Below are 11,658 nucleotides of genomic sequence, written 5' to 3' on the forward strand. Positions count from 1 at the left end.
CACAATCTGCAGCCGGCACATGGGAAGGGGGGGAGCAGGCTGGCATATGGAATGGTCTTCCATTTCCCCCCTGGAGGATGCGTGGTGCCCGTAACCCATTAGCAAGGCTCAGTGACACTGACAAGCAAGGGGGCGATTTACCTTCCATTCTCTTGTAACCCACAGCTTTCCCTAGCCGAATTGCCAGCTCAGGAGACGTGAACCATCACATCCCCTTTCGGGATGAAAGGATCACGAGAAAAAGGGGCTGGTGCCTGTAATTCCCCGCTCCCCGTTCTGCAGGGCGGTTCATGACACCCCCTGGGCACCCCCATGAGCCTCTCGGACATAACGGATCGAACAGCCTCGCTTCTCCCCGGGCCCGATCTCGGCGTGTCCCCACGCAAGCGGGACAGGCGGCGGGGGCCGGGTTTGGAGGCGTGCGCCGGGCAGGGCCCCAGCGTGGCCCCGGGATAACCCCGAGCGCCTCCTGGCGGGGCTGCCCCGGGGGTGTTGATGGTTGTGGGGTCCCGGGATGGGGCCCCGCGGGTGTTTGTGCGGATCCTGTCTCCAGGGGAGGGCCCCCAGCCGCGTGTGCTCGGCGCTGCTCGCAGCCCCGCCGCGGGCAGCTCAGCCCCGGGCAGGGCCCGCGCCAGGCCGGGCGCTCTGGGCCCCGAGCCGGGCGAACGCTCGGCCCCCAGCCGCGCCGGGGCCTGCTACTCCGGGGCGGCAACGCCCTGCAGGGCCGAGCCGGGCCGGGCCCGCCAGCCCCCGCCGAGCCGCCCGGGCCGGGCCCGAGGCAGCTCGAGACAGCGGCCATGTTGGGCCTCCCAAAAAAAAACAAAAAAAAAACCCCACACATGCGGGGGAGTTGAAAGGTCACGTCAACGTCATCACCTTGCGCCCAGCTCTGGGGGGGAGGTAAAGGGGGGAGAGTCCTGGAGCCGCCCCTCCCCCCCGCTTGCAGCAGCAGCTGGTGCCCAGCCCCTCCTTCCCCCCTCCCCCGGGCAGAGCCAGGCCGCTCCAGCCCGTCCCCCCCCGCAGTCTGCAGTGCAAGGGCCCAGCCCCCGCTCCCATGCACAGGGGGCTCAGAGCTGGGGGGAGGCAGAGGTAGTCCCAGCCCCCCCCCCCCCCATGCACAGGGGGCTCAGAGCTGGGGGCAGAGGTAGTCCCAGCCTCCCCCCCCCCATGCACAGGGGGCTCAGAGCTGGGGGGGCAGAGGAAGACCCAGCCCCCCCCATGCACAGGGGGCTCAGAGGGGGGGGGCAGAGGTAGGGATCCCAGGCAGCAAGTGTGAAAAATCAGGACTTTTATTGGGGGGGGCATATAGTTGCATATATAAGACAAAGCCCCCAATCTTGGGCCGGTTTAGGGGCTATCAGGATGTTTGGCCCCCCTAGGCAGAGGGGGTGATGCTCCCTGTCCATGCTGGCGGGGGGCGAGCTAGGTAGCCAGATCGATGTAAATGCCTGAGCTGGAGCGAGCGTGAGAGGGAGGTTAGAGACATGTCTGTAGGGCTCTCGCTAGTACTGCACCTGCTGCACCTTCAGAGGATGCACAGCCCATGTTCAGACATGCAACAAAACCCGCTGGGCGCTGCCCCATACCTAGGTCTGGATATGAAAGAGACCGTGCAGGGTGTACGTGCTATTGACCTCAGCCAGAAATATTAGGAAATCCTCACATAGGAACACATGTTGGGGGTGGGTTCTTGATATGAACATGACATGGGCCTTCTACACACAGAGAAATCTCTTCCAATGACTGCATCGTCCTGCCAAGCTGCTTGTTTGTATCCAGCTTTCTCCTGGCATTATTTGCACATACACTGGTCGTTTTAAATTGCAAGGCAGAGGCACAAGGGAGACACCTGTTTATCAAAAGGGCAGCAGGAAAAGAGCCCAAGTTTTTTACCGCTTTCCCCTCCACTCCCATTATACTCAACCCCAAGCTGTTCGAAGAGCAGCATGCAATAGAAAAACAGAGAGGCTAATCCTCTAGAAATAACTGTCTGTGGAGGAAGGAGATGAGGGACCCAAACTATACTGCCCTCTATGGGTTTTGTGCTAGGCCTTACATCTTGACCCTAAGGAGCGAGTCTGGGCAAGCACTTCCACATCCTACGCAATACAAGCAAAGGCAGGAGCTTTAAGGTTTTCTGTGTGCGTGTGAGGAAGGATTTAATCCTTTGTGTAATTAGCTGGAAAAAGGAGCTGCACTCCATTCAGAACAGTGGGCAGTAATAATAATTAATGGAAACCTCGATTTTTTCCAATTTCAGGCTTCAGGCAGCATTTTCCCCGGTTGCTTTTGGGGTTTTGTCCTCACATAAGTAAGTAAAGACAAACCCCACAATATTCTCATGGTGGGGCCCAGTCGGCAGAGCACAGAACTGGGAGACAGGACTCCTGCATTCTGTCACGGAGTGAACGGAGCCAAGTCACATTACCTCTCTGGGCCACAGTTTCCGCACATACATTGAGGATAATGCTTTTCTTTATAAAGGGGTTTGAGTTCCAAAGGTGGAAAGCCCTATATAAGCACTCGGTATTATTACAAGTTCCAGATTGTCTTCTGAGATGTCAGCATAGGGATTTTAGATCACCAAAAAGCAAGTACTGTTTGGTTTTTAATTTGAGCCTCGGAGAGAAAAGTTAGTCTCACAAAATGATATATTGATTTTATGAATAAAGTTGTCCGAAAAGCTTCAGGTTCCATTAGCAGCTCCACAGCAACATTATATGCAGTAAAAATGAATGAAAAAAAAGATCATCCCTGCTAACAAATTATTTTATTATGATCTAAGGAAATAAAAATACAGGAATGGTTGATTGGCAGAACTTTTAGGAATCTGTGAAGTCAGTGCTAAGTCTTTTTCTTATTAGAATTAAAGTTCAAGGGTGAAAATATGACCCCACTGAAGTCAATGACAAAACTCCCACTGACTTCACTGGGACCAGGATTTCACCCTAAATTTCATAAGTGCTTAACTCCAGGATTTTAAGAGCATTTCTGGCACAGGCTTATTTGCAAAATTCCTATGCGTTGTTCCTACCGTTCCATTATTCTCCAGTAAACTGTGGATAGGTCAGTGGACTAGGACTCAGGAGACCTGGGTTCTAGTCTTGACTCTGCTGCTGACCTGCTCGGTGGTCTTGGGCAAATTAGCTAATGACTCTGTCTCAGTTTCCCCATCTGTAAAATGGGGATAATAATCCTGGCCTCCTTTGTAAAGGGATTTGAGATCTATTGATGAAAAGTACTAGATAATAGCTAGGCCTTATTGTCATATGATCACTCTGGCACTAATCCTGCTTGGGTCTTTTTGATTTACTTCATATTTGTGTGTAAGGCTGCACTCAGTCTGTTGTGAACTGACTCCCAGCAGGAATGTCACAGTGACGGTATTCCAGGGAACACACACTGAAATAGCAGCACAATGCACGGCACATTGAAAGGGCACCATTGCGCACAAAACGAAAATAAATATAAGGGGCCTAATTCACCAGTTGCTCCAGTTTGACACCAGTGTAAATGCATTGCTTTCCAGGCCAAATTCTGGTCTAGGTTATTGCATCCTGCCATGCCTAAAAACTCATCTTCACTAAACCTTCTAAACCGCGCTTTAGTGTTGCTGTTAAAAAGCTGCCGCGTTCCACCTCCGATGTGCCTTATTTCGGTGGTGAGTGAATGATTGTTTCACATGTACAAGCCTGGGATCAGATCCACACAGGCAGACCCTGGCACTTACTTGGAGCTCCACTGATTGCAGTGAGGCAAAGATGCACCTTGATAAATCTGTGAGTCATCATTTGTAAAGAGGCATCCTAAAGTCCTAGAAATCCATAGAAATCTATGTTGTCCTCGTTATTATCTGAGCCTGCTATCGCATGGACCATAGCCACTCACTGGTCCATGAAATCAGAAGGACGTTTTTTGGGATCTCTGGCAGTTCACAATAAACAGATTTTATCTATTTTCATTGATAAAAGGCTGCTAGCCAAACCATGCTCTCAGTGCTTCTGTGACCCAGCGTTCCCTTTCCCACGTGAAGCAGCGATTTGGCTGTTTATCAAATATTTGGAGGCAAAAAGATTAAAATGCAAAAATGTGAAGTTGTTTCTATTTGTGGCCTTACTAACAAGTCCTCTGAGCCCAGCACTTTCCTTAACTTCAGCATGAGCAGGATTGGGCCCTTCAAATCTACTTACCAGAGGAAATTCCATGTACTCCCCTAAACACCAGCTCCCATCTTGAAATTAAGACATGATCTAAATAAATAACTTTTTAAAGTGCTCATCCTATCCTGCAGGCGACAAAACATAACATGGCCCAAATAGAAATCCAGCAAATAACACCCACTACACACAAGAAATCAACCAACAGACCAACCAAAATTAATGTAAAAATACATCATCTTCTCCAAGCATACCAGCCTTCAGCCAAGCATACCAGTTAGATATAATGCTGTGTTGTGATTTTGTCTGTGTTTCCATACCTGTTCAGTTCCCAATGGGTCAAATTCATCCCCGGCTTAACTCCGGGAATGAATTTGGCATTATGTTGATTTATCAGCGATGGGTTGGTACACTTGGACTTCTCCCAACACAGTTAGGAAGGTGGTGACATATGGCAGCAGTTCCCAACCAGGGGTCCGAGGCCCCTTCGGGGGCCGTGAGCAGGGGGTCCACCAAGCAGGGCCAGCAATAGACTCACTGGGGCCCAGGGCAAAAAGCCAAAGCCTCACCACCCCGAGCCCCGCCAACCGGGCCTCAAGCTGAAGCCTGAGCAGCTTAGCTTTGCGGGGCCCCCTGTGGCGTGGGGCCCTGGGCAGTTGCCCTGCTTGCTACCCCCTAATGCCAGCCTGGCTTTTACATGCAGATAAACAGTGGTTGTGGCACAGGTGGGCTGTGGAGTTTCTATTGCATGTTAGGGGGACCTCAGAAAGAAAAAGGTTGAGAACCCTAGCCATATGGTACATTTTTGGAAAGTTATTTTCCCCTTGATTTACAATCATTTTTCACATGTAACCTCTGACAATGAAAGCATGAGAGAATCATCACCTCCATATACAACCAGACTAAACTGTGATTTCTAGATTTATGGGAACTTCATTCCTTTTGGAAGTTGAAAATCACGTACTGTGTCATTATAAGGATAGTATTCCCTAAACTAGCTGCAAAGTCTCAGATTTAACCTAAGATATTGGATTTATGATATTATATGTGAATGATATCCATATAGATAAAACATATTGAACTGACTCGTATGTGTGTGCACAATGCCTTCTACTGGACCTGCTCACCAGTGTGTCATAGATCCTATACTGCTCACAGCTAATTATTAATGAGCGCTCCCACAGTTCAGATATCAGGAGTTTGTAATTGTGACTTTTGGCACTGGAAGTTTTGAGTTCTCTCCCTACACTAATATATATGTGCTGTGCTTGGTGTTGCACAAGACACAAAACTGGGTGACTGGGCAAGAAAATGGCAGATGAAATTCAATGTTAATAAATGCAAAGTAATGCACATTGGAAAACACAATCCCAACTATACACATACAATGATGGGGTCTAAATTATCTGTTACCGCTCAAGAAAGAGATGTTGGAATCATCATGGGTTGTTCTCTGAAAACACCCACTCAATGTGCAGCGGCAGCCAAAAAAGTGAACAGAATGTTGGGAATCATTAGGAAAGGGATAGATAATAAGACAGAAAAGATCATATTGCGTCTGTATAAATCCATGGCACGCCCACATCTTGAATAGTGCGTGCAGATGTGGTCGCCCCATCTCAAAAAAGATATATTGGACTTGAAAAAGGTACAGAGAAAGGCAACAAAAATGATGAGGGGTATGGAACATCTTCCATATGAGGAGGGACTAAAAAGAGTGGGACTGTTCAGCTTGGAAGAGAGACGACTAAGGGGTATGATAGAGTCTGTAAAATCAGGAATGGGTGGCCATTCTTACGTTCTTAAAGAAGCCTTGTTTCCCAGCTAGAGCGGTTTCTCATTTAAATAATGAGTAACGGGGTATAATGACAACCCAGCCTGTCCTAGAATACAAGAACAAAGGGGGAATTTGATGGAATTGAAAGTCAGCAAATTTAAAACTGATTAAAGGGAAAACCTTTTCACACAGAGCAAACAATTAGTCTGTGGAACTCACTGCCACAAGATACCAGTGAGGGGAAGAGCATGGTAGGATTCGGAAATGATTTATTGGACAGTTGTATGGGTAAAGAGAACATCTGGAAGAAAACTCAAGAGTTTTGCAAGGGAGATAGCCCCTCCTGCATTAAGATTTAGGCCAACCTCTAATAATTCATGGTCAGGAATAAACATTTCCTGTGAAAAGTTTTTGGCTTAACTCCCTACTGCAGGTTTCTTGTAACTCTCTTTGAAGTAGCTGGTATGGGCCACTCTCAGAGAGCACTCAGAAAACAGACCTGCGATTTGTACCCCTTTAGCTTTCTGCAGATGTGTACCTGCCCTTTCTGTTCCAGGTTTGACAGGTGACTGGCAGGCATATTTTCCACTTCTGGTTCTGCAAAATTTTGCGAGAACAGATGTTCTGAGATTGCAGTCCAAACCGATGGAATGCCCAGGAGAGCAGCTAGTGTCTCACTGTTTTGACTATGTCTTTGTGGTTAGGGCGCTGGACTGGCATCCAGGAGATTAGGGGTCAGTTCCCAGTTCTGTCACTGACTTGTGTGACCTTGGGCACATCCCTCCATCTCTCTGTACTTCAGTTCCCCATCAGTAAATTGGGAATAATACTTCCTGTGTCCCATTTATGATCTGTGTTGTCTACGCAGATGTTAAATTCTTTGGGGGCAGGGACTCTCGCTTACTATGTGTATGTACAGCACCAAGCACAGTTGGATCCTGATCTTGGTTGTGGCCTTTGGGCTCCATAATCATAATTTTGTAGAGAAATCTCACCTCACAAGATGTTGGGACTGTTGAATCTGATGTGGAACACTAACCTTGATTAGGTTTTGGAACCACAGCCTATTCCTAATCCAGATCAAGACCCAGCAATGCCCCAGCCCATTTTAATGACATTCCTCTGTATTCAATATAGATGTACCCCTAAAGCTGTTTAAATGACTTGCTGTGCTGCAGCAGAGAAGTTGAAATCTCCATTGCAATACACTGGCCCTCCAGCATGGGCAACTTGATGTAAGCAGCCTTCGTGGCAGATATTCTAAGTAGTAGATGATTTGGATAAGGGTTTTTTACCCACGAAAGTTTATACCCAAATAAATCTGTTAGTCTGGCAGATTCTTTAGTTTTTTACCGTTTTTAAGGTGCCACCGGACTCCTTGTTGCTTTTGTGGATACAGACTAACACGGCTACCCCCTGATACTTGGATAGTCTGTATTGATCAAAGGCAAAATTCTCTGGCCCGTGTTATGGAGGAGGTCAGACTAGATGACCATAGCAGCCCCTTCTGCCTGCAAAATCTATGAATCTATGGAAAGAGAAAATTCCCCTAAAATTTATATTTCCCCCTATGATGTTTTCCACTAAATCCAAGCCATTTTGAAAGGAGAGTCTGCCAGAGGAACTTTGCTGTTAGGGCTACACCTCGTTAATACTGCTCTCCCTTTTGGCTGGCTCTCTGGAGCTGGCAATTTGATTGGCACTTCTCCACCTCTCCTTGGGCGCAGAAGCTGGGCACTTCCATTCTTGGCCAGCAGTCGGGAGACTTGGCAGACTTTGCGGAACTGAGTAAATACGTGCAGGGCATCACTTCATTGCTGAACGATGCAGCAGTTGCCTTCACTAATCAATAAAGAATGGAAGAGTCCAAGGATGGGTTAAAAGTGTGTCGGGGCAGCGAGGTGAAGGGCACTGTTCTCATGAGCAAAGAAATATATTAGGGCTTTTATATGTGCCATTCAAATGTTTAGCTAAAACAGTAAGTTCCTCGGAAAGCACTCTGGAAAACAAATCGGACCATATCCATGAACCATCCAGTTCTGGTTCCTGGAACTAGCGTTGGAGGAACTTGTGATGAAAGGGAATAACTTTGTCAGTAATTCAAATACAAGAACGGCAGCTGATTTCAGACTTTACTGTAGAGCCAGCTGGCAAACAAGTATTCCATATCACAAAGGATTTCGAGATTTCAAAGTCTGGCTTTGTTTGTAACCGTAATGAAACCTGAAATGTTAAAAATTCTCCACAAAGCAAAATTCTGAAAAAAATAATCATTTTGGATTCATTGAAATGTTTTATTTCAGTTTTGACATTCTATTCTGTTCTATTCTATTCTATTCTACCAAATTTAAAAAGTCAAAATAACAAGTCATTTCAAAACAAACTCAGAATGTTTTGTTGCAAATGTTGAAATGGGATGTTTTGACATTGTTAGAACTTTTTTCATTCCAAAATGGAATTTTAGCAAAATTGATGTGATTTCTCAAAGACTTTCAATTTTGGTGGAACTGCATTTTGACGAGTGCTGGGAAGAGACTTGACTTTACTTCTTGGCACCAGTCACCAGAGTGACAAAAACTAATACCCTGGTATTGCCAGGGTCCAGGATGAGTTATCCACGCCAGTGGCTCTCAACCTTTCCAGATGACTGTACCCCTTTTCAGGAGTCTGATTCGTCTGTACCCCCAAATTTCACCTCACTTAAAAACTACTTGCTTACAAAATCAAAAATAAAAATACAAAAGTGTCCCAGCACACTCTTACTGAAAATGTGTTTACTTTCTCATTTTTACCATATAATTATAAAATAAATCAATTGGAATATACATATTGTATTTACATTTCAGTGTATAGTATATAGAGCCATACAAACAAGTCATTGTCTGAATTAAATTTTACTTTGTACTGACTTTGTTAGTGCTTTTTATGGAGCCTGTTATTAAACTAGATAAATATCTAGATGAGTTGATGTACCTCCTGGAAGACCTCTGCATACTCCAGGGGTACGCATACCCTGGTTGAGAACCATTGATCCATGCACTCCAGTGGCTTTTGTTTCATCTTCTCCTTTATAAAAAAATCAAATGCAAATAAATCCCATCCCCAGCTATAGTTAACACCCACGTACTGATCTGATTCCAGGGTGATTTGTGAAGCTCACTGGCTTTTTGGTTGCTTAGCTAAATTCTAGTTTTCAAAGTAGTTTCACCTGCAGTGGCCTGTTCACCTGCTGTCTGTATAATCCATCTGTTTTGTAAAGCCCTTTCCGATCCTTCAGGTCTAAAGGGGATCACAATGTGAGACAGATCTATATTGCAAAAGCTGGATTTGGATCTAGGTCACTGAAGTGTGAGGAGGTCTGTGTTTGAAGTTCTGGTGTTGATCTGAGATAAACCTTAGCTGGATCCAGATTTCAATCCAAATTTCCCCAGAGTTCAAGAGAGTTTGTATTCAGTGTTGTAGCTTCGTCCTATCGTTAATCTCTAGGAGATATAAATGTGTATGTGGAGGGATGGTGGTAAACTCATTGGATTTGAGTCACGCTCTTATGTTCAGTGGAAATCATGTCCCTAAAAGAAGCAATCTTTAAAGCAAAGTGGTGCAGATATATTACTACTATGTGAAAAAACCTCATAGTTCTTTCTCTTTTGATGTCTTTTTCAGATCAACCAATCTCTACTGAATAGCACTGAATATGAAAGTTCCTTTTTCACCAAGTGTATGGTTGGTGATGTGTACTGGAGGAGCAACGTGGTACTGACATTTTGTATTGGCCTTCAGGGCTTTATTGGATGTCAGCGTGTTTGATAGGATCATGAAGTATTTGAACACTAGAGGGCTTCCTGAAATCACTCCCGATAGCCTCAAACACACAAGTTGAGAAAGAGCTTGTCTGAGTAAATCAGGGAGATATTGCTCTCAGTTTTTTAAATCAGGATTAAGTTTGAAGGGGGAGGTGAGTAGAAATAGAAATTAGTACATTCAATCATACTAAGACAGTCTAAGACTAGGTTTAAGCTTCCTTATAACAGCGTGAGGGTGTCTGTGTATGATTCTCTTAAGATTAGAGCTGGGAGAAGAACTTATGTGATGATTTCTGCCTCTTTTTCTATTTGAGAATTGCCCGGGAGCAGCGGACAATTGTCTTCAATTTATTCAGTGTGCAAAACTATTCACCAAATCGTTTCTGTGAATAACTCTTGGTCTGTAGGTCCATCAATGGCTATTAGCCAGGATGGGCAGGGATGGTGTCCTTAGCCTCTGTTTGCCAGAAGCTGGGAATGGGTGACAGGGGATGGATCACTTGATGATTACCTGTTCTGTTCATTCCCTCTGAAGCACTTGGCATTAGCCACTGTTGGAAGACAGGATACTGAGCTAGATGGACCTTTGGTCTGACCCAGTATGGCCGTTCTTATGTAGCTTGTTCATGAACAGTATATAGAGAATTCTCTCCCACCAACATGTTCAAAATTTGAATCATGTTGGTTAGTTTGGATTGGACACTCCGATCACATGATATAGACTTGTTCCCTGATTGGAACAACATAATTCTAGATTCTGATTTCAGGTGTGAAAACCAGTATTGCCAGCTCCATGAGTTAAAAAATCATGAGTTAGGCCCTAAAAATCATGAGATTGATTTTAAATTATGAGATTTGTTTTTTAAAAAGAATGAATTTATCTGCCTTTTAGAACTGAGCCTTTAAGGGGTCATGTTTTCAAGGTTTTCTCTGCAACCATAAGTGCTAGAAACTTACTTTCATTAAAAATGAAAGCTGAGGTTCTTGTGTAATCTCCTGACTCTGGGGGTTGAAACTTTAAGAAAAGTACCTAATATGACAAGAGTGGTGATAAAATTCTGAGAATTAGCAACACTGGAAACTCATCCTTATTGATGCAAATTTCCTCCCAGCGAATCTCTCCAGTCTAACGCTGCTGTAACACCGTTTTCCCACCCGATTTGCCTCAAGTTAGGCTCCCAAACCCTTATTTAAGTAGCAAATTAAGGATACAGGAGCCTCACTTTAGGCACCCATTTTGGAAAAACTTGACCTTAGCGTGATTTTCCATTTCCAATGAATCTCCTTCCTTAATCCCCAACAGTTGCTAGGAGAGGTATCAATCTAACATTGCATTTAAAAGTGTGACCAGAAAAACCTCCCTGTTAGACTTTTGTGGTTTCATTTCAGGATCTCAGCTCCCATTTAAACATTGTTCTCTAAAGCTCTGCAGTCAGCATGAACTGTAATATTCCTGGTGTGCACAGTATTAACAGTCTCTTAATATGTCTGATTGTATTATATTTTCCTTTAGTCATGCTCACAGACACACACTGAGCTTTCCTCCAAATCTGACAGGAGGGAGATGTTAAGCTGTCAATTCTATAGGGGTGCAAATTAATTAGCATTCATCTGTTTTTGTTCTTTAGCATATATTTGTTAGGATACCAATATTCCATTGTACACCACCTTTTCATACCAAAGTGCTTTCCAAACTCTAGAGACAGAAATAATTTCACCTGCCACTAGAAATGCAGCTTCCTCTGGGGAGGAATAAGGCAGTCATTTTACAGTGGACAACAGCACTATACAACAGTGTAGGACAGGAAGTGCAGTAGAGTATCATATTGTACCATGATTTCAACAATTTCCATCCCACCATCAACCTCAGCCTAGACCAGTCCACACAAGTGGTCCATTTCCTTGACACTACTGTGTTAAT

This window comes from Emys orbicularis, chromosome 9 (assembly GCF_028017835.1).
Source record: "Emys orbicularis isolate rEmyOrb1 chromosome 9, rEmyOrb1.hap1, whole genome shotgun sequence".
Classification (NCBI taxonomy): Eukaryota; Metazoa; Chordata; order Testudines; family Emydidae; genus Emys; species Emys orbicularis.